Raw genomic sequence first — 24,173 nt, 5'->3', positions numbered from 1 at the left:
GATCATTACAGTATAGTTAAGTGGTGATCATTACAGTATAGTTAAGTGGTGAGTATTACAGTATGGAGTCTGTAATGGAGTATGGAGTGTGTCTATGCAACAATGCTCTACTAGCTAATGGAACCCACTCACAGTTAAACCATGTTCTTAAACAGAACATGATGCACACAAAAGACCAGCAATAAGACTATCAACATTATTTCAAGCATCTCAAAACTCAACAGAAGGAGATCACACACAACACAGTGGGAACCATACTTGCCAACCCTCCCGATTTTTGCGGGAGACTCCCGATGTTCAGTGCCCTCTCCCGGTTTTCTCCCGGAGTCATATTTCTCCCGCATTTCTCCTGATTTCTGACAATCAGATTTACTCACGAGTCACGACCCGTTTCATTCTAACATAACGCTCCAAATTTGACTGTTTTCACTCGGACTTCAATACAGCTACACCATTGTTTGGTGTCCATGGTAGCTGTGTAGTTCGTGCGTGCGTTACAGGACTTTCTCCCTGAGGATCTAGCGTCTACCGTCTCTTGACTGACAGAAGAGACAATGAGCTCTTCAAAGAAAAAAAAATACTCATGTAAATTGCAGCCTCAGTGGAAAGTAGAGTTTACATTTACAAGAATGGACAACTCTACTCTCTGCTCACTCCTTTCCTGTAAACTTAACTTCACAGGTCCAGCCCACACATATGCTCCATCAAGGATGGTGCCACAGGCAGCAAGGCATTGCACTTACAACTACAATAAGCATGTAGATGGCCACAGAGGGCAGAGGCACCTAGACTCCATGGTGTAGCCGGGTAAAAAGTAAACTCTTATAACTCTTATTTGAAATTAATGTATATGATACTGATATACTAATATATATGATACTGATATGATCTGATACTGATATATTTGATACTGATACGACTAATATGATACTGATATAAACTAATTTATACAGATATTTCCCATTCAATTTCAGTTCAAACCCTCATGAAATAAAATTATTGAACAATATAAATCATGTTGCTGTGTGCTTTAAAAAAAATAAAAAAAATAATCAGAATTTGGTTTTGAAATGCTCCCTATTTCTGAGGTCTTAAGGTTGCCAAGTATGGTGGGAACACAACCAAGAAGAAATATATAGACAAACATAATTTTATATATATATATATATATATATATATATATATATATATATATAGGAACATTGCCATTATCTCCTCTGTATAAATATATAAAGGAACATCACCTGTACCCCATCTGTATAAATATATACATCATAGTTTATATCCTGTATATAATTGTGTGTTTGCATCAAAGTTTTGTTGTTGTGTTTTTCTGTTGTTCTTTTTTGGTGCTATGGTATAAAATGTCACACACACACACACACACACAATTTCATTCACATGTGTGTACACATTCACACGTATGTACACATACACACAATCAATAACCTTTATTTAAACTCGAAGGACACTGAGGTTGCCCTCATTTACAGTGACGACGAGTGAAAGAGATAAAATAGTACAAAAATAAAACATGAATAAAACAGAGGTAAGGCAATAATAACACTAAAAGCACAACATGAAAATAGAGTAAAATAAGTTAAAATAAATAAGAACAGAACAAGAAATACAGCTAAAAACAATTACAGTAAGATGTGCAAAATTCAGAAACCATAGTTTTAAAATGACCAAACGAAGGGAGGGTAGCCATTTTAAAAGTGCTTTGGAGGGCATTCCAGGAGTTTGGAGCAGTGACAGTAGAAGCAGTCATTCCTAGGTTGGAACGAGCTCTGGGCACCTTGAGCAGGAGCACCTCACTGGAACGGGTTAGAAAAGACCCAGAGTTCCAATCCAGAATAAAAGTAATATAAGGTGGTTGCTTACCAATAAGAGCTTTAAAAATAAATAAAAACCAATGTTTCTCACGTCTCATAGAAAGGGACGGCCAGCCAACCTTTTCATACAGGGAGCAATGATGCGTGTTATAGCTATCTCCTGTAATGAATCTAAGAGCTGAGTGGTAGACAGTGTCTAAAGATCTGAGAGTAGAAGCAGAGGCATGTCTATAGACTACATCACCATAGTCCAGGACAGATAAAAAGACTGCTTCGATAATCCTCTTTCTACAAAGCATTGGAAAGCTAGTTCTGTTCCTATGTAAGAAGCCAATTTTCTGCCGTAGTTTGGTCACAAGATTATCAATATGAAATTTGAATGTTAATTTATCATCGAGCCAAATGCCCAGATATTTATATTCTGAAACTCTCTCGATAAAGGATCCATTTGCAGCAGCACACACATACATCATTGACAGCTGCACCTTGAATTAGCTTTCTACAGTCCAATTAGGACATACACTTACTCACAGCTTTGCAATGCACATTTGCTTCCTTGTCTCTCTGCAGTTAAATTAATCTAGCTTGATGTTGAAAGACTCATTTACAGGCTAATTAAATTAATTGATGTCTGGAGCAAGAGAGACAGGAGACACGCACGCGAACACACACACACCTACACACACACACACCTACACACACACACACACCTACACACACACATTTGCTCACCTACTCAGTCTCTCTAACCCTCCCTTTCTCTCCCTTTCTCTCTCACACACCACACACACAGCTTTCTAGTCATCAACACTTGCAGCACGCTAAAGGTCATTGAAAGGTCGTGGCGTGAGTTAGTGTAAAGGTCGAGCTAAAGGTCGCCTTCTTATTCCTGCGCTCTCACTGTCCGTCAGGTGGGGCGAGGAGGAATCACATCTCCAATCCCCCACCCGATGGTCACATCTGCTTCCAGACCTGTCCAACAGTATAGGACATTACATTCACAAATAGCTTCTCAAGTATTTGAGATCGTCATTGGTCTTGCGTCTGTGTTGTTTTACAATAAGCTACAGCAGGTGGGTGAATTTGCAATAAGTTTTGAAACCTAGATTTAAACCACAATGTGAGGGGCAGCACATAGCTCAGGAGGTAGAGCGGCAGGCCGGGCATCGCAAGGTCCCCGATTCGATCCCAGTTCCCCGAGTGTGCTGAAGTGTCTTTGAGCAAGACTCGGAACCCCAAAATCGCTCACATGCGGCACGGAAGAATAGAACCTACAGATGGGGGAACTTGGGAGTACCTTGGGGGAACCTTACCTGCAGGATCTCAACACACCGTCTGCGGCATTCCGCACCACCGCTCGCATGCCCATAGAGGAAGAAGTAATACTACTCATTGACCCATTGCTGTAGCCTCATCAGGCACATTAGATGAGCTTACCTTGTTCTCAAACTCATTGTTCCCCGTCTTGTTGTAATTTAATTATTACGAACACAGCCTATACTGTAACTGACGTCGGGTCTATATCTGTTAACTCATATGGAACATGGTTTCGGGACAAGTAGAGGTTTAACACAGTAGGCTAGCTAGCTAGCTAGCTGAGTGTTCTCATATGGAACATGGCATCAGGACGAGTAAGCTAGCTAACGGATGTGTTCGAAATGGTTCACTCACTCCCTATTCCATATGTAGTGTTATTCGTATAGTGAACTACATAGGGAATGATTAAACAGTTTTTGGACATGGAACGTCATTGCGTCGGATATTCATGGACGCAAGCAAGCAGATGCGCCCAGTAAACAACCCGATCACTGATGGCAGCAGGTTGAAATATCAGGTAGTATTCAGGTTCCATGTTTAGTTGAATGATAAATCCCAAATAAATGGTTGAAATTCTAATGATGTGCAAAGGTGGTTTGGTCAACTTTAGTGCTGTCTGCTAATAGCAAGCTATGAAGATGCACAATAAGACTGTGATAGCCGGTTAGCAGCTCACAACAGCAGCTTCCATAATATTAGACTAAAAAGCAGTTAGCTAACTGATGCTGTTGGTTCAATTTCTTTTTCTCGGGCAGGAACAGAGACAAACTCAAACTCACATTAGCAGCAAAACAGCTACAGCAATTATCGTAACATAAGCTAACTGCTTAAGCCACTGAACTACCGTCTTCTTCACGTCTTCTCCTTCGGTAAAACATGACAGCGTTGCGGTATAGTGGAGTGCCGAAGTGGAAGCAGGAAGAGCAGGGTAGACACAGGTGTAATTGATTACATTAATTAATATTCCCTTCTATTTAGTTTGTCAAAGACAACTCAAAAATGATCGTGCTTCAGGTATACATAATGGCTGCATTACAACCCATTGTGTTCCTGTGAAGGAACCAACGGTACGCATAGCCATTTAGTCAGGACCAACTTCAGTCGTCTGCATGTCGGACAGTACAGCCAGGCACGTGCCATGCTCTCTAAAGGCGTTCTGAAAAGTTCCTCCTCAGGATGACCTACCACCCATTATATTGTGCTTAATTCATATAGTGCATCCTGTCAGGTAGAAAATGTCTATCAGAATACTGTGACACAATAAATAGAAGGGAATATTAATAAATGTAATCAATTACACCTGTTGCGCTGTCCGCTCTTGATTTAATCAGGTTAATCAGGGCCGTTCTGTTGCCTAGAAACCTTCCATCAGGGCATGCAAAAAATTCACCCGCTCCGCTGGATCTGGCATACCTGGGTCCACCAGACACCAGTGTTTAATTCATTCTTTTAGATCCAGACCCCTAAACTTGGAAACAGGGACCTCATTTCAATGATGCAGAGCATATACAGTCATGAGAACCGTTTGCGCCGCATGTTGAGCGGAGAGCAGCAACGACAGCGGCGACACAGTTTTAGAGTTCCGTTCGGACTCCAGACCGCCTCCTTGTTCCATGTAGCACAATAGCCGCCAGGAGGCGTCGTTGAGCAGCAAACTCAATTCCACTGGCAGTAACTGTGTGACTAGTTCACTGGTTGGCTATAATATTTGTATTATATTGTGTATATTGTACATCGTATTGTATATTGTGTAGCTGACATAGTCAATAAGCAAGATGAAGGCAACACATTATTGAAGCTGCTACTGGGACTTAGGAGATTTTGCCCTCGACAAGAACCAGAGTTACTGTAGCAAAACACTTCCTCTTTTTTGCTATCACTTTTAAGGAAGCGTAGCAGAGATGGTTTGTAGACGCGATCGATTGAAATGTAGCTAAATGTATTGTACTGTATTGTTAACCATAGGCCGAGTCAACTACATAGGCTACGCTTTAGGGAATGATTTAACAGTTTTCGGACACTGGAACGTCATTGCATCGGATATTCATGGACGCAAGCAGATGCGCCCAAAATCATGTAACAATCCGATCACTGATGGGAGCAGGTTGAAATATCAGGTAGTATTCAGGTTCCATGTTTAGTTGAATGATAAATCCCATATAAATGGTTGGAATTCTAATGATGTGCAAGTGTGGTTTTGTCAACCTTAGTGCTAGGGCTAATGCTAGCAGGCTGTGAAGCTGCACAATAAGACCATCATAGCCAGTTAGCTCACGACAGCAGCTTCCATAAAATCTGTTTCTCGTGCAGGAACGGAGACGAACTCAAACTCGCAGCAAAGCAGATAGCAATTATCGTAATATTGTGTTTGGCTGAGATATGAATGGGACATCGGGAATCGGACGCAAAACTAGCAATAGCCAATCACCTACAGCTGTGTCAAACTCAGCTGCTTAAACAGGTGAAGCACATTAATTTACTTAGTGAAATTCTCTGATGACCCCGCCGTTTAAGGCTTAATAGTTTGGGATCAGGACACATCACTTTCCCGCTCCGAAAGCTTAGCTTCTGTTAAGATAGGATTTACAGCATTAACAATGGTTATGGTTAGCCATATAGCTTGTGACAGGCTGTTGACACATGCGACATCCCTGAACAGCCCAGAAATGACTTTGAAGGGCATTCCAAACTAGCGTTATTTGACACTCTACTATACCCTTAACAGTGCTCACTACGAAGGGTAGACACTCCGTAGGGTGTAGGGCTTAGGGATGAGCCCTTCGGTTTGAAATACAGCCCAAATATAGACCCTTTTACCGTTGGTAAACAATTAAATGTGCGCGCAACAAAAGAATGAACTATGGATGCGCAACACTCGTTGCCACCAGGTGCATTAATCAAATGCATCGATTCTATTGGCAGATGTCATTACAGTGATGCATGCGCAATTTCGGAACAGGATGATGACGTTGCCCAGAAAAGGGTCTATAGACCCCGTCGAGCGGAAATAATCTCTCGTCAAAATGTGGTCTAATATCAGACAGCGCCCCTATCGAGTGGTAAGGTACTGGAAGACCTAATGCTAAAAATACCCTATTTTCATTGATTTACTACGGAGGCTGTAGTGCAGGGGTCTCAACCTCTTGGCTTGGGGCCACTGCTGGTATCGTCAACTCATAGGAGGGCCACTTCAATGTCAACTTCAAGTACTACTAATTATAAGAAGGTGCAATATTTCTGAAAATGTAATTTTTCATTTCCATAACTAGACTCACAAGTCAGTCTCTAAATGTTGCAAGACTTACCATTACTAACATTTTCATCATACAAATTCAAACCGGTTTCTATACATTTTAATATATTTTAACAGTGAGTGCAAATCTTTTTTTCTTACTTTTATTTGATCTTGAATAGCCTACATTTGTACTTTATTCTGTTTTAGGTGCAAGATGCATCACTACTGTAAGCCTGCCCTGGACCTGTACTTGCATTTATTAAAGATCAAATTTGTTTCCATTTCTTGCCAGACACTTGTCAAATGGTGTAACCAGTGGAAAATGGTGTAACCAGTTAAAAACATTGATTATTGATCTTTATCATAAAAACAAGTATTTACTTTAAAAAGTATGTTTGAAAGTAGCTAGGTCAACTAGCTAGCTTTCATGGGTGTCCATGTAAATGCCTGACAAATTTGATTTTTAAGGTAAATGTCAAATGGTGTAACCAGGTACACCATGTGACTCAAATATGATTCCTATTATGTCTTTCTGTTTGATACTATTTTAGGCAAGGACCAATATTTTATGATGCAGCACAAGGACAACTAGCCATCTTAAGAAGAAATGTTTAGTGTATTAGTCAGTTTTATTTATTTTCCAAGTATTCTTTCGAGAAAAGGGGAATTGTAATTTACATCATAGCCTACATGTTATTTGGCCAGACATTCTATGTGGTGTTGAAACTCAGAGATGGCCTGCCCAATAAGTCAGATACTTGTCTGCCATTTCTTCATTAAAACAATATAATAAATGTCGTAAATGTGGATAGTTACACCAATTGACACTGGGTTATGTCAAATGGTGTAACCAATGTTTGTTCATGAAAATATGAAATTATACAGGAATATTAATTGTATTCCTATTCCTATCCAAGCATTATATTCTACTGTAGTGTAACAACATGTTTTGAGCCTTTTTGACATACATTTCCATAGATTATAACAAAAACCAAGGTGTTTTCAGCATACCATATGACCCGCTCGATGTTTCAAAACTGGTGAAATATTACAATTTCAGATCACCCTGATCAAATCTATTCTTAGGTAACATGTTGCAATTCAATCAATCAATCAATCAAAGCTTTATTTATATAGCGCATTTCATACCCAGAGGCAACACAATGCGCTTTACAGAGAACAAGGGAGGTGGGCAGACATCCCACCCCTACATATTCCAGAGGGAAGCAAAAAAACAGTAATCACCCGAGGGCCAGATAAGTGAGCTGTAAAAATTCTTCCCTGACCCCTCTCAACGAGGCGATCGAGCAAGCTCCTGGAGTATGTTTGTCTACCGGCTAAGAACATTTATAGAGCAATAAATAACATTAAATTACATTTTCAGAGTAAGAGAGGCTAATAACATCATAGGAGAGACATGGCAAACATTGGTGTATGTCTGTGTGTGCATAAATGTGCCTGGGCCCAGATAAAGGCAGGGGTTTGGGTAGGGTGGGGGGTAGGAAAAGGATACAGACCCGGGTGAGGGGAAGGGGATCTGAGCCCAGGACTGGTGTATGTCAGTGTGTGTGTGAGTGTGCCTGGGTCCAGGTAGAGGCAGGGGTCAAGGGTAGGGTTGGGGTAGGAAGAGGATACGGACCCGGGGTAGGGTGAGGGGAAGGGGGTACTGGACCCAGGCCTAAGGCCGGAAGTGGACTGTTGTATGTCTGTGTGTGTGTGTGTGTGTTAACTAATTTGCTACGACATCTGCAGCAGATACAGGGGCATCCATCGGACTCAGGTGGTCCATTGGCGACAGCGGGCATCCACTGGACCTGGTTAGAAGATAGGAGGGAGAGAGAGAGGCACTAGGGAGAGGGGAGGCAGAACAGGGTTAGTAGCACACGGAGCCATATATAGAGCAATACATTACGTCAAACTACATTTTCAGAGCAAGAAAGGCTAAGAGCATCATGGGAGAGGTGTGGCAAACACTAATGTGTGTGTGTGTGTGTGTGCGTGCCTGGGCCCCGATAGAGGCAGGGGTTGGGGTAGGGTGGGGGGTAGGAAAAGGATACGGACCCGGGTTAGGGTGAGGGGAAGGGGATCTGAGCCCAGGACTGGTGTATGTCAGTGTGTGTGTGAGTGTGCCTGGGTCCAGGTAGAGGCAGGGGTCTGGGTTAGGGTTGGGGTAGGAAGAGGATACGGACCCGGGTTAGGGTGAGGGGTAGGGGTACTGGGCCCAGGCCTAAAGCCGGAAGTGGACTGTTGTATGTCTGTGTGTACGTGTGTGTGTGTTAACTAATTTGTTACGACATCTGCAGCAGGCACAGGGGTATCTATCGGTCTCAGGGTGGTCTGCTGGTGACAGTGGGGCATCCACTGGACCTGGTTAGAAGATAGGAGGGAGAGAGAGAGGCACTAGGGAGAGGGGAGGCAGAGCAGGGTTAGTAGCACACAGAGCCATATATAGAGCAGTACATTACATCAAACTACATTTTTAGAGCAAGAAAGGATAAGAGCATCATGGGAGAGGTGTGGCAAACCCTGATGTGTGTCTGTGTGTGTGTGCGTGCCTGGGCCCAGATAGAGGCAGGGGTCAGGGGTAGGGTGGGGGGTAGGAAGAGGATACGGACCCGGGTTAGGGTGAGGGGATCTGAGCCCAGGACTGGTGTATGTCTGTATGTGTGTGAGCGTGAGTGTAGGTGTGCCTGGGTCCAGTTAGAGGTAGGGGTCAGGGGTAGGGTTGGGGGTGGGAAAAGGATACGGACCCGGGGTAGGGTGAGGGGAAAGGGAACTGGGCCCAGGTCCAGGCCTAAGCTGGGTGTGGACTGGTGTGTGTCTGTGTGTACGTGTGTGTTAACTAGGTACTACAACATCCACAACTGACACGGGGGTAACTATTGTCTGCGGGCGACAGTGGGGCATCTACTGGACCAATGTATATAGAGGATTCACAGGTAGGTTTGAGGCTGCCTTTCTGTGTCTCAAGTTCCTAGCTAGTGATTGTAGGCTAGGTCGAAAAGGTATGTCTTGAGGTCTCGCTTGAAGACCTCCGTTGTTTCGGCCCTTCTTAGGCACTCCGGTAGGGTGTTCCAGAGGTTGGGGGCATAGAAACTAAAAGCTGCCTCTCCGTGTTTCTTGGTCCTGGCTTTTGGAACTGTTAAGAGTTCAGTACCTGAGGATCTGAGTGGTCTGTTGGGCATGTACTTAACAAGCATGTTTGAAATATATTCTGGTGAGTGATTGTGGAGAGATTTATAGACTAGTAGTAGTATTTTAAAGTCTATTCTAGAGTTGACTGGTAACCAGTGTAGTGATTTTAAGGCTGGTGTGATGTGTGCCCTTCGTCTAGTCTTAGTGAGGACTCGTGCTGCAGCATTCTGTATCATTTGTAGCTTAGAGATTGCTTTCTTTGGTAGGCCTGATAGTAGAGCATTGCAGTAGTCCAGCCTGCTTGTGATGAAAGCATGCATTAATCTTTCGGTGTCAGCCTGAGAGAGAAAGGGTTGCACCTTGGCAATGTTCCTTAGGTGGTAGAAAGATGTCTTTGTAATATTCTTTATGTGGTTTTCAAAATTAAGATCTGAGTCAAGTATGACACCTAGGTTTTTAGCCTGGCAATTGGTGTCAATTTTCAGAGATTTTAAGTGCGCAGCTAGTTTCTCTCTTTCAGCTTTTTCTCCAATGATCAGTACTTCTGTTTTGCCCTGGTTTAGTTGGAGGAAATTATGTGACATCCATAAATTTATATCTGTAGTACACTTGACAAGGCAGTCAACCAAGCTGTAGTTACTGGGTGTCACAGAAATATAGAGTTGGGTATCATCTGCGTAGCTATGGTAGCTAATGTTGTGCCTCCTGATGACACTGCCAAGGGGCAGCATGTACAGGCTGAAGAGTAGAGGTCCTAGGATCGATCCTTGGGGCACCCCACAGGTCATTGGGATCTTTCCTGAGCTATAATCACCGAGGGCGACGAAGAAATCCCCCAATTGATTATTATTATGAGTACACCTACATACACTCTAGGTTGATAAAATATTGAATAATTACCACTTTTCTCTGGTTACACCACTTGACATTTTCAGGCGCATTTGGTCTTACTTTTTGAAAAAAAAAAATTGCAAATGTAATTTCAAATGACATAAAACCAAAATAAATACAAAATCCACATATTAACACACCTGTTGAATGCTTTTAAAACAGTATTTTTTTTCTTTCCCACTTTCTTTTTTTCATCTTTCCCACCCTTATTTGTCACTGACCCAATAACAAAGCATGCCTTAATTAAAATACATCACACTGTTGTAAATATGGGTCAATGGTCATTGAATATGGGTCTTTTATTTTATACATTTTTTTCTTCTTATAATTGCTCTTGAAATGGGCCCCCAGATGGTTAAGGCCGGCTCTGTCCAGGAGGTAGGAGTCAGGGGCACCGCCCTCGACTTCTTCCATTCCTACCTCTCGGGAAGACGAGTATGTTTCTCTGGGCGGACTCACCTCCAGCGTCAGGAGTGTTACCTCTGGTGTTCCACAGGGGGCAGTCTTGGGGCCTCTGCTCTTCCTGGTTTACATGCTCCCCCTTGGAAAGATACTCAGAAGCCGTAACATCAACTTCCACTCCTATGCTGAGACACTCAAATCTACCTCTAAACCTCCCATGACAAACATCTGGCTATCACCCAGGCTACCAACTGTCTTGCTGACATCCACCATTGGATGAACAACAATTCTGTCCAACTCAATGGAAGCAAGACAGAAGCCATCCTGATCGGGACTCCCCATCAAACCAAACAGGCTGGCATCTCCCATATCACCATCAACGGTCACACCATCCCCTCTCCTCACTGGTTACCAGCCTGGGTGTCAAACTTGACCAAACGTTGTCATTTGACTCACATGTCAAAGCTTTCTGCCAGACGTCATTTTACCACCTGAGAAACATTTCAAAGTTAAGACCCATACTCTCCCTGCGTGATGCTGAAAAACTTGTCCATACTTTCGTCACCTCCCGTATTGACTATTACAACTCCCTGCTTGCAGGACTCCCCACCAAAACCATCCAGCGATTGCAATATGTCCAAAACAGTGCTGCCCGGGTTCTCACCAAAACCCGAAAATCAGAACACATCACCCCCGTCCTTCCCATCAACCAACGCATCACCTTCAAGCTCCTCCTCCTGGTATTAAAAGCTATCAACCACACTGGTCCCACCTACCTCCAAGAACTCATTTCTCCCAAGCCCCCATCTAGGTCCCTCTGGTCAAGACAGCGAACTGAACATGCTAGCTGTCCCCTGCACCAAGCTGGCTACAATGGGTGACCGTGCCTTCTCCACCCTGGGGCCACGCCTGTGGAACCAGCTCCCAGGAAACATCCGGGCCTCAGAGCCTTCTCCACCCTGGGGCCACGCCTGTGGAACCAGCTCCCAGGAAACATCCGGGCCTCAGAATCCATCACTGTATTTAAATCGTCTAAAAACGCACCTGTTACGTGCCGCCTTCTACTAGATTATTATTATTGCTATTATTATTATTATTGTTAGATTTATTTTATTTTCATATGTAATATTTGTCATTAATCCTACATAGTTTTATTTATGTTAAATTATTTTAGCCAGTTATTGTCCTTTATGGATTTTTTTTTTTTTACTGCACTCTGTGAAGCACCTTGAGATTTGTCCTGCATTTTAAAGTGCTATATAAATAAAACAACCTGGTATCACCCGGCAGACGGCAGAATTCGACATTTGTCCATTGCCTCCAAATGTAATTTCTAGACGGCATCATACAACTCCAAACGTCATTTCTAGACGGCATCATACAAATGATGCAAATAACGTATATGTGTGGAGGCGCTCGGGCAACGAGCATTGAGCAATTCCCCTGCGTGCCCTTCTGTGCAGGGGTATTGCGATATGCGGAGTGCGCCCACTAAGCGCCGTCCGAGTAGCTCCACTCCTGGGTCCAGTTTCATACATTTGCCTGGACCCTGTGTCCACGTTAGAACACGAGCTATAAGAACAGTAGCTAATGCTAGCTAATAATAATGACAGTAAGAATGTGAGCTAGTTGGCTAGCTAGTAGTGTTGTTTGCTATTTGCTTGTAAAACGTTGTTGTTGTTTGGTAGTTTCGCCAGCTAGTTTTGCACTCGGTGTTGTCTCACCAAAGTTGTTTGACCCACCCAACTTACCCTCATAAGCGCCCGCAAATTTATACTCCTCTTCCATCATGTGTTCTAATGTGAACAACCAACCACAAAACTCTGAGAACAACCAATCAAAAACTTAGGCCTATCCCACGTCGTCTGCCGATGTTTATAACTGTATGATGCCGTCTAGAAATGACGTTTGGAGGTGATGGACAAACGTCGAATTCTGATGTCTGCCGGGTGAGACCAGGCTGAAATAAAATTATTATTATATTATTATTATTATTATTATTATTATCTACAGTGACTGGTTTATCTGGTCACACTTTACAATAAGGGTCACAAAAAACATTAGTTAACTGTTAACTAATGCTTATTTAGGGTTAGGTTAGGTTACTAATGTTAATTAATACCTTGGTTAGGGTTAGGGTTAGGGTTAGGTGAGTTAACCTTAGATAACATAAATAACATTAGTACATGGTTAATAGAGACATTAGTTAACTGTTACGTAATGCTTAATAATGCATTAACTAATGCTTATTAATGTACCCTTATTGTAAAGTGTATCCGTTTATCTAGCTAGCTAACCTAGCTGGTGGTGGTAGTAACCTAGCTCAAAGATGCATAGCCTGAATAAACTCATGTCCAAGGAATTTGTCCTCTCCACCATAGTAGAGGGGAGAACGTGAGGCAGGCAGAACGTGAGGCAGGCAATCTCTTCTAGTACAAGACTGTCAAACCTGCCGCTCTGCAAGCTCTATATGCACAAGATAGTTAATGTCCAGATATAATTGGCAATAATGAGTGATCGTTACTCATGGCGACTGTCAATTTTGTATGGATCCACATTGCCGATCAAACTTATTTTTTCTTCGTATCGTGATGAAGCCATACTGCGCTCAGCTACACTAGCTGGTGCCCCGTCTTCAAATTTACTTCTGGGGTCACATCCCAGTTGAATGCATTCCAGAAACAAAATGCCATTGTGAGCACTACGGTTATTTTATGCATTTGACTTAACAGACACCACGTCTTGACCCGACATCAGTTACTGAGATAGATACTGATATATGTTAGTAATAATTAAATTACATCCAGATTGAGAAAAAAGTGTTTGAGAACAAGGTAATAATAACAATAATCTCCCAGTTCACTTTATTGAAAAAATGCAACGTTTCGACCCTTAGGTCTTCATCAGGCAACTTCAAAGCTTTAAATGACGGGTAGCAGGTAGGCTATATATAGGCTGAGAGCATGTGACATCACATTTGACATAATCTGCCAGTCAGTTAGGCTAAAAGGTGCAGTTAGAGGCTGCAAATATATAAATACATCACAATGACATATGAATAGCCTATATACATCAGATACACAAAAAACACAAAAAACATACAAAAAAAGAGAGACTATAGATGATATTATAAAAAGGACTTATCAACGTGCAATAAATGGGCCTACATCAATGTAGGCTACACTGTTTGGAGAATGAATGCACCAAACACCAGTTTCCTGGGGATGTTCCAACATGACTGCGCACCAGTGCACAAAGCAAGGTCCATAAAGACATGGATGAGCTAGTTTGGTGTGGAAGAACTTGACTGGCCTGCACTGTTGAGTCCTGACCTCAACCCGATAGAACACCTTTGGGATGAATTAGGGCGGAGACTGCGAGCCAGGCCTTCTCCTCCAACATCAGTGTCTGACCTCACAAATGCGCTTCTGGAAGAATGGTCAAAAATTCACATAAACACACTCCTAAACCTTGTGGAAAGCCTTCCCAGAAGAGTTGAAGCTGTTATAGCTGCAAAGGGTGGGCTGACGTCATATTAAACCCTATGGATTAAGAAAAGAATCGGATGTTACTTAAGTTCATATGCGTGTAAAAGCAGATGAGTGAATACTTTTGGCAATATAGTATAGATATATATATATATATATATATATATATATATATATATACACACACACACACTGTGTGGAGTAATTCTCTCTCTCTCTCTGTCAGAGCTCCTCCCTGTCTCCGTCGGCCAGCCTCCGGTCTGGAGAGAAGCACAGGAGCTCTGCTGACGTCTCAGACAGCAAGAAGCAGAAGACAGATGACAAGGAGACAGCCTCCACACACTACGTAAGACCTTGCTGCTATATCAGTTCAAATATGCTGCATTTTCAGCTGTAGGTTTATTTGATGTTCATATCGTTTCAGATGTAAGTTGGTTATGTTCATATCGGTTTATGTATTAGGGGTTTTGGTTGCTTTCCATGTTGAGGTTAGTTTTGAGATGGGTCCTGGTCAAGTGTGACCAACTGATCACCAGTGTTGGGAGCTACTTACAAAGTAAAGTGTTACTGTAACTCCATTACTTTTGGTGGTGACTAGTAATGTAACTAATTACTTTTCAAATTTAAATAATGCAGTTACAGTTACTGAAATGTAAATGGATTTGTTACTTTTGCGCAATGGACAAACAGCCTACATTTCCTGTTTATGATCTAACGTCAACGTCACCTGTGCGCATGCATCAACAATCCCTAGCATAAATGGATGACAGTTCTGGCTATGGTTCTGACAACGTGAGCTATTTTTCCCTCCTCGAGATCAAGGACAAAATATGCAGGTAAGGTGTAATCTATATGTAGAGAGCTTTCATCTTCTAGGCATATACATCAAAATTAAGCTTAAAACCTGTACTTTTTAGCTGTATGTGTTCATTTCCCCATTTAAAAATCCCAGTCAAAATATTGAAAACAAAATGTTTGTTAACATGCTGTATACTGTAGGCTATCAGATCAAAGTTTGAGAAGCTTGTGCTCTTGAGATAGGCCTACTACATTGGTTTGAAGAATGTTGTAAGTCACTGGCCAGAGAAGAGGTAGCATAGGAGTTATTGTTAACTCATTGACGGTTGGGTAAGGCAAGGCAAGGCAAGTTTATTTGTATAGGACATTTCAGCAACAAGGCAATTCAAAGTGCTTTACATGAGACATTAAAAGCATCAAGACAAAGTGCAAGGAACACATAAAAGGTCATATAAAACGAAATGTAAAAAGGGACATTTAAAACAAAATGCAGAAAAAATAACATACAGGAATAAAAGTTACAGTGCAGTGTATGAATGAATAATTATTTGATTTAATAAAAAGCAGAGGCAAAAAGAAAAGTCTTCAGTCTCGATTGAAAAACAGAGTTGCAACAGACCTGCAGTTTTCTGGAAGTTTGTTCCAGATATGTGGTGCATAAAAACTGAACGCTGCTTCTCCATGTCTTGTTTTAACTCTGGGGACAGAATGCAGGCCTGTGCCAGAGAGATCTGGGCCTAGTTTCCCAGTTACGGTATACCTTGGCGATCTACAACGCTTCTTAAGGTATACCTTGGCGAAGGGACAGTTTTTCCTACGAATATTTCCCAGAATATCCCTTAGTGGGCGTCTTAAGATACATCGTAAGGTACATCATCGTTAGTGGAGATGTCCCTTGTTCATGACGTTTTCAAGCGTTCTCATAATCATTGTTAGGGTTGACGATGGGACACAACAGAAAAACACGAGCGATCAGTAACACCTAGGTTAGCGGGAGAAGTCTCAAAGACACCATAGCTACTAGGGAGCCGTCTGGCGTTGGCTGGTCGGCTGGAGCCTCCTCTTGTAGTCCGTGGAGCTCATTAATTCCAGGTGCGCTGATTCCAGATTGCAGGCAGGTGCGTTGCTGCAGCTCCCTCCGGGCGCGTGCCGTTGTGCCCGGCTGTGACGCGCTCCGCCTGCGGGGACACACCCCGTGGCCGGGACACTACAATCATTTAGATTTAAGCCAAATCTAATATTAACAAAAAGAAAGCTACTAAAGCGCATCTGCTAATCTATTTAAGAGTCAAGGCGAGACCTTGTGATAGTTCCAATTCATACACTATAGTCTACGAAATATAATATAAAGAGCATTTATTGGGACATATAAGCCTAGTCTGGGACTTATTGAAAGCCCAGAAAAAAAATGATAATGATGATAGCTAAATGGGTGACTGATTTTGTTCAGTTGGTGTTCTGAAAAGTTGGCATACAGTATATAGCCTACCTCAGGATGACCTACCACCTATTATTTTATGTTCAATTCATGGGTAGCGCGTCCTGTCATGTTGATGGGCATTTCCTACATGACAGGATACGCTACCCATAAATTTAACACAATATTGTTTTAATGTAGCCATGATACATGAAGCACGAGTCGGCTGTGAGACACTAACTAGAAGGAGACCTTAATTAATGACCTGTGTCTACCCTACTATGGGTCTAGAAGGCGTCATTGGATTAATCAATTCCCCAGGATATCTGTCGGTATCCTACAGTAGCTACATACAGACAGCCAGAAAAGTGTCATCAAATTGCCCCTTTACATAAGAAAATATTGTTGTTGTTCACAGATTTTATTATATTACGCTAGGGATAGTCCCTATATTTTATTTTGCTCAATACAATTTTAAAACACAACATTCCCGTGATGTATTATATAGAATACAAAAACATTGTTTTCATCATTAATTTTCATAAAGTTTATTTTACACTAATGATGTAATTTGCGCAATTTGCAACTCTCCTTTTTAAAAGTATATATTCCCTATATAGTGCGTCCGCCATTTTTTTGTAGTGTTCGAACAGTTAATTTCATTCACTATATAGTCCCCTACAAAATACCTTCAATTCACGTTGATTTCTAGTGAACATACGATGTACCCTACAGGTTAACAATTCCTGCATTCAACATCTTATCTCTCTCACCCAAAGCAGGACATCACAGAATAAATGTCTAATTAATATCTCATTAAATATCCTACTTTAAGCATTACCTACTCAAACAGTTGATACATGGATACATTCTCCAATCATTACATTGTCATTACTGTCTCACGTATACATGATTACATAATTGATCTTGACTAAGAACAGATACATGATTTATAAATGTCTACTTCTACTTTAAGTGATTACATGTCCAACAAATGATATTCACTCTAAACAGTGTTACTTGCTTGATTACACCTTTTCCTTTTAACATCTATTATTCGCAATCTCATACAGGAAAGTTCAGGCAGTTATCCAACACTATCCCTATGTTCCTTCTGATAAGCGACAGACCCTGGCTAGAGAGGGGGTGGTTTCCCTATCACCAGAGCTAGCTGGGCCCTTGTCAGTTCAATGTGTGTGTGAACCATTCATTATTCATCCATCCATCCGTTTTTTAGAGGGATCCACTTATAATATTTATTACTACCTTTCCGGCCTGTCCCAGGTGCTTGGGTCGGATCTGCCCCCGTAGGCCTCTCGTCTCTCATGTCTGACTCTTGGGCCTGATGTTCCAGCCCTTTGTGCACATGACAGTCCACCTCGTTCCTGACTGGTGGTCGGGATACTACAACTTCTACTATTGAAATGAATAACTGAAAACCCCTCCCCTTTCACATTTGAATTGAACTTATCTTCAGAGTAATAGTCACAGTTCATATTATTGTTCTGGTAAAAGTGGATCTCTGGATCAATGTCATTTTCTAACTCATGACGTTTGTGGTCTTGAAAATCAAAGGACTTAAGGAGTAGTAAAGGGAAAATGCATGTTTAGCCCTGTTTTAAGGTTACTTATGATCATATACAATGGTTCAGATCAAAAAGTCTGATAATTGCTCTACCACCATTTAGGTCATACAATGGATGTGGGTGGGCACCTTGAAAAATCATTCAAAAACATGTTAAACTCTCGATTTCAAAGACAAGAAGCTCACCGAGGGGTAATTGGTCCGTTGGTGTTCTGACATCAAATTCGCAGCAAAGTATGAATCCTGTAGGGTTTTATTCATCATTTTATGAAATCCATTGACTTGTATTGAAGCGACCGTTGTAGATGTGTAGATCAATCCGCAGAGGGGATTCAGGAAGCGGAACTACTTACGGTAGCTATTGTTATTGTTTATGTTGCTAGGCTACCTAGTTTGCGGAGGTTTACACACGTATGTGCTGCGACTAAATAGTTCTATGCTAAATATTTAAAAAAGCCTTTCCAGATGAACTAGAATCTTACTTTATGGCGAATTATATGTCAGAACGCCAATTAACACCTCGTGAGTTTCTTGTCTTTGAAATTAAGTTTAACATGTTTGAATGATTTTTCACGGTGCCCATCCACATCCATTGTAAGACCAAAACGGTGGTAGAGCAATTATCAGACTCTCAAAAGTGCTAGTTTTGTCAACGTTTTGATCTGAACCATTGTATATGATCATAAGTAACCTTAAAACAGGGCTAAACATGCATTTTCCCTTTACTACTCCTTTAAAGTCTGTATGCTCATACAATATCTTACACCAAATTTGTCACTCCCAAACATTTCACCACAACTAAAATAAAGGTATTTCCTAGTACCATTTGACATTTTCATTTATATTGATCAAGTTCTGTAACATCTCTGACAGTTATTACTCTGGCCTGTTCAGGTGTACCGTTCAAGCGTATCATCACTCTACAGTTTCTTGTCCAGGTGTCCTGAATTTGACCCCCCTTTCGCAGTATTCTGGCTTGTCTTGCAATCTCAGTATTTCTCTTTGTGAGATGCTCATTAACATATACCCCTGTACCCTTCAGTTTTCTTGCCTGCTTTAATACCTCAACTTTATGTTTTCTACTTACAAATTGGATGATGATATTTTGCCTGTTATTTTGTCTTTTGGGTAAGGTGTGACAAGCAGCTATATTTCTACTGTCCATTTGGATGTCTTTCTTTTGAAGAATTCAATGACTTGCTGTTCCAGTGAATGCAGTTCATCAAGGTCATCAATCCTGGAGTACAGTTCAAAATCGTCAACTCTTCTTTCAAGCTCTTCCATCCTTTTATCCTTTTGTTGGATCACCAGCTTGAGTTGTTTCACTTCTTCCATTAGTTTCAGTAGGTCTGTCTGTTTTTTAGCCATCTCTTTTACTTCCTCTGTCATGAAGTTCAGCAATTTTTTCACCTCTTCCATGTCTTCTGCAAGTTTCTTGGCCATTTTCTTTGATAAGTTATAAGGTAGTTGAAAAACAAAGAGCAGAGACTTTCTTGCAGAGATTCCAGGTGATCTAGTATGGCTGATACATATATCATCAGCAAATAAATGGCTCAAAACTTAATAAATAACGGAAAATAATCGCAGCAGTTGAATATCAATGTCCTTGTAAAGTCATATACTTCACTTAACTACATGGATGTCAAGTTATTTACATGATCTTTGATCACAAACATGGATCATGACAAGCGACAGAAACAGCACAAACAAAACTGACAGTGACAGACGGCACGCCACACACTGGCGCCATCATGCTCAGTCATATGATATTATGCTGCAGTATGCAAAATTGTGTAATATTATAATACTGAATAATAATCAGCTCTAATGATTCTGTACCTTTTTCTTCTTTTACGCAAAGAAGACTTTTGCGTATTCTTGTCAAGTATAACACTGTCTAAAACTGTCCCGTATTGGTATTATACTGATGCCAGTGAAGTGCTTATTAAATCATGACCGAGTGTCTTGCGTCTATCTCAGGACAGCGATGGTGAGAAGACTGATGACAACCTGGTGGTGGACGTGTCCAATGAGGTGAGAGAACATGAGCAGGAACAGAACTTTTTCCTGACTAAATTCTTGACTATGTATGTGGCTGCCTACCTTGTCTGTCTGTTAAACGCCAAGTTGTTTCATTTAACATCCCGCCGCTGACTGCTCTCTCTCTCTCTCTCTCTCATCACTTCCCTTTCCCCCCATAGGATCCCGTCTCTCCAAGAGCCAGTCCAGCCCCCTCTCCTCGGGAGAACGGATTGGACAAGAACCGTCTGCTGAAGAAAGATGCAGCCCTGAGTCCGGCCTCCATAGCCTCTTCCAGTAGCACGCCCTCTTCTAAGTCCAAAGAGCTCCACATGGTGAGACCTGCCCCCCGCCATGCAGACCAATAGAGCTGCTCTGTCCAGTAGTTTTTGTTAACATTGGGCCTCATTCACCAACGAAGTACAGAAGTTCTTAAGAAGCATTTCTTCTTAAACTGTACTTACGGCGTTGCTAAGAAAATCCTGGCATTCACCAATGGTTTCTCATCTGGGATTTGTTCTCAGCTAAGAACAGAATATACAAACACTGAATAGCAGTCGCAAGTAGGCCATTTGAGTGCGGAAATGTACTGTAGACTATGAAACATTGGTGATTGCGGTCACCTCAAACTCCGACAACGGTGGGCATGCCGGTCCCCCTCCAGTGGCCTGCATATCTCTCCTCAAGATTAAACATTCACGATTCCTTTATTTATCACATGCAGCCTAATGTCCAGTCACAGTGAAATGTTGCTGCCGGCTCCAATGTTATGGTCATTACAGATAAACTCCAATACTCAATTTACAAATGACACAATAAGGACCATTTATATACACTATGTAGATAAGATCAGATAAGTAGGGTACCTATGTTTCGCAATGCGTTTTTTGCTGTCCGATTTCACATCATCCAATTTCTTTTTTATTTCAGCAATTGTGCGCCCTTCTCCTGATACTATATTAACTGCACGGGTGATCGCGTCCCATGCTTCATTCTTTTGTGTTGTTTTATAGCCACTGCTGACACTACTGAATATGACCACCCGTCTATTGTTGACCTCCTCCAGCAGTACCTCCACTTCAGCACTGCTGAAGTTTTTTCTTCTTTTGGCCGGCGCCCTATCATATATGGATTTACACTTTGACATGATCACTAGCTTATCCTTCAAATCTTTCTCACTCGTTTCAGAGCGTGTGTGCACACGGGCCAGCGGTGGCATGTCCTTATATGGAGCTGCCGGGGAGGTTACCTATGCTAATTCGGGTGCGCGTTCAGGCATTTTCAATTTGAGAAACCACCACTAAGAGAAGGCAGGTGCGAACTCATCAAGCGGTTTACGAACACGTCATGAATCAGACGGGAGCTTTCCTTAGAAACGTTCTTAGGAGGATATTTAAGAACAGAACAGGTGAAGGTCAAGGTCAAGGTCAACTTTATTTATAAAGCACGTTTAAAATCAACCGAAGTTGCACCAAAGTGCTGTACAATATATAAAATAAACTAAAACAAAAAAACAGAATAAAGTGCACATAATCACAGAACAATAAAAGGACAGGACACAAAACAGGACAGGGGATGTAGGCTATCAGGCCTCAAAAGCCAGTGAAAACAAGTGCGTTTTAAGCTGAGACTTAAAGAGCCCTAGGTTCTGTGCGTGTCTAATGTGTGGAGGGAGGCTGTTCCAGAGCTTTGGGCCAGCCACCGCAAAAGCTCGGTCACCCTTGGTCTAAAGTCTCGATCTAGGGACTATTAAAAGAGTCTCGGAGGAGGACCTCAGGGTTCTAGATGTCGCACGAACTTGAATCAGTTCAGCCAGATAGTGGGGGGCCAAACCATGTAGAGCCTTAAAAATAAACATTAAGATTTTAAAATCAATCCTGAAGCGAACAGGAAGCCAGTGGAGGGAGGCCAGCACCGGTGTGATGTGGTCCCGCTTCTTGGTTCCAGTCAGGAGGCGTGCAGCAGCATTCTGGACCAATTGCAGGCGCCTCAGTGACCGCTGGTCAAGGCCCACATACAAGGCATTACAGTAGTCCAATCTTGAAGAAATAAAAGCATGGATGACTGTCTCCAGGTCCTTAAAAGAGAGGTACGGTTTCACTTTGGATAAGAGCCTCAGCTGGAAAAAAGAGCCTTTAACCACAGAGCCAATTTGTCGCTCAAAATTAAAACCAGTATCAAAAGTGACAAGACTTTTAATAAAAGAGCGATTCTTGGCAGCGAGGGGCCCTAGGTTGCTAACATGGCTGTCTTTATGACCAAACAAAATATGAGGCCCATTGCTTGTACTTCTTCCAACTGACCGGTGGAATAGAAATAATAATTGACATTCAATCTTTACAAAATGATTTTGACTTTTTTCAGTTAGATACAAAAATATTGTATTGCACATTGAATGTGTTGTTTTATATGCGTCACATGAGAAGGCGCATTGCTAGTCATAGCCAGCTGCAGCAGCTCGTTTTTCATAGTTAATGTGTTTTTGTGACTTTTTAATTTTTATTTTTGTGCAACATTGGTGACTTATTCCCTATGTACTTTGGACAGGAAGATTATTGTTCACAGGAAGCTGACAGCTAATTTCACTAGGAAAGTTGTGTTCCGCAGAGAGAGACTGCACATCCCGAAGGAGCTACGGACACAGAGTCCCGGATGTCAAGTGGTGAAACTATGAACAAAGACAAGGAGATAGTAACCATCATTATGGGCAACGTGAGATCCCTGGCAAATAAGACAGATGGAAGAGCTGATGGCACTAACGAGGAGTCAGACAGAGTACCGGAGTAACGTGGAGTATTATGTGCTTCACAGAGACACGACAGTATCCCTGAGTGAAACGCTACCATCAGGGGCTTTCTCTCTGCGTGGGCAGATAGAAACAGACTAGCGGTGAGCAGAAGGGAGGGGGGCCATGCCTGTGAACAATGAGTGTTGCAATCCTGGACTAAAGGAATCAATCTGTCTGGCCCTGATGGCCATTAGCCTGTACCCTTACTGTCACCGCAGTCCTCTCACGCCATTGTTGTTGTTGTTAACATCTCCCCCGTTGCCAACGCAGGGTCAGCATTTGACATCTGACATTTGACATGGGACAAATTGCTCCCAATGAGCAGGTTAGCACCTTGCACGGCAGCTGCCGTGAATGTATGGGTGAATGAGAGGCCATTGTAAAGCGTTTTGGATAAAAGCGCTATATAAGTGCAATCCATTTACCATTTACCATTACCATCATCCACACAGTGGCCTCCATCATTCTTAAATAGATGTTTGGAACCACCAAGACTCTTCCTAGAGCTGGCTGCCTGGCCAAACGCGCAATCGGGAGAATTGGGAAGGTGACCAAGAACCTGATGGTCACTCTTAGCACTTTCTCACCACTAAGACATCTGTTAGAAAAAATATTTTTTCCCATTGACAGAAATCCAAGAATGAGTTATTTTCTCTCTCTCGCAACTGCCTTGATATAGCAACTGTAAAGCAGAGGAGTCCCTTGTCTCCTCTGTGAGCAGGAGAGCTTCTACCCCGCTGTCTGAACACCATCTACATGGGTTCCAAGGGGGAAAATACAGATGGCTTTCTGGGTCTGAAAGCACCTTCCAGAAGAACAACCATCTCTGCAACACTCCACCAATCAGCCTTTATGGTAGAGTGGCCAGACGGAAGCCTATTCTCAGTAAAAGGCACATGGCAGCCTGTTTGGAGTTTACCAAAAGGCAACTGAAGGATTCTTAGACCATGAGAAACAAGAAAGAAACTGAACTCTTTGATCTGAATGCCAAGCATCATGTCTGGAGGGAACCAGGCACCAATCATCACCTGGCCAATACCATCCCTACAGTGAAGCATGGTGGTGGCAGCATCATGCCGTGAAGATGTTTTTCAGCGACATGAACTAGTCAGGGTCCTCTGTTCAACCACCCTCTGGAACCCCGACCCACACTCCCACTCAACCACTGCTGCGACCCCCCCATACCCCTCCTGCCCTCCTCCCCAACAGTGCAGCCTGGTCTCACTTGGCAGACTTCAGAATTCGACGTTTGTCCATCGCCTC

General features: G+C 42.3%; 1 pseudogene across 1 annotated transcript in view; it reads left to right on the top strand.

Moving 5' to 3' along the window:
- Window positions 1-24,173, top strand: part of LOC311325205 (transducin-like enhancer protein 4) — a 117,454-nt pseudogene that overhangs the window by 23,316 nt on the left and 69,965 nt on the right. The window contains exons 5-7 of the transcript in view: window positions 14,530-14,649; window positions 20,084-20,137; window positions 20,305-20,457. The product of the transcript in view is annotated as a transducin-like enhancer protein 4 (transcript). The remainder of the gene's footprint in view (window positions 1-14,529; window positions 14,650-20,083; window positions 20,138-20,304; window positions 20,458-24,173) is intronic.

Source organism: Borostomias antarcticus (assembly GCF_949987555.1).
Source record: "Borostomias antarcticus genome assembly, chromosome: 24".
Taxonomy (NCBI): domain Eukaryota; kingdom Metazoa; phylum Chordata; class Actinopteri; order Stomiiformes; family Stomiidae; genus Borostomias; species Borostomias antarcticus.
This window is presented reverse-complemented; position numbering and strand designations above follow the sequence as displayed.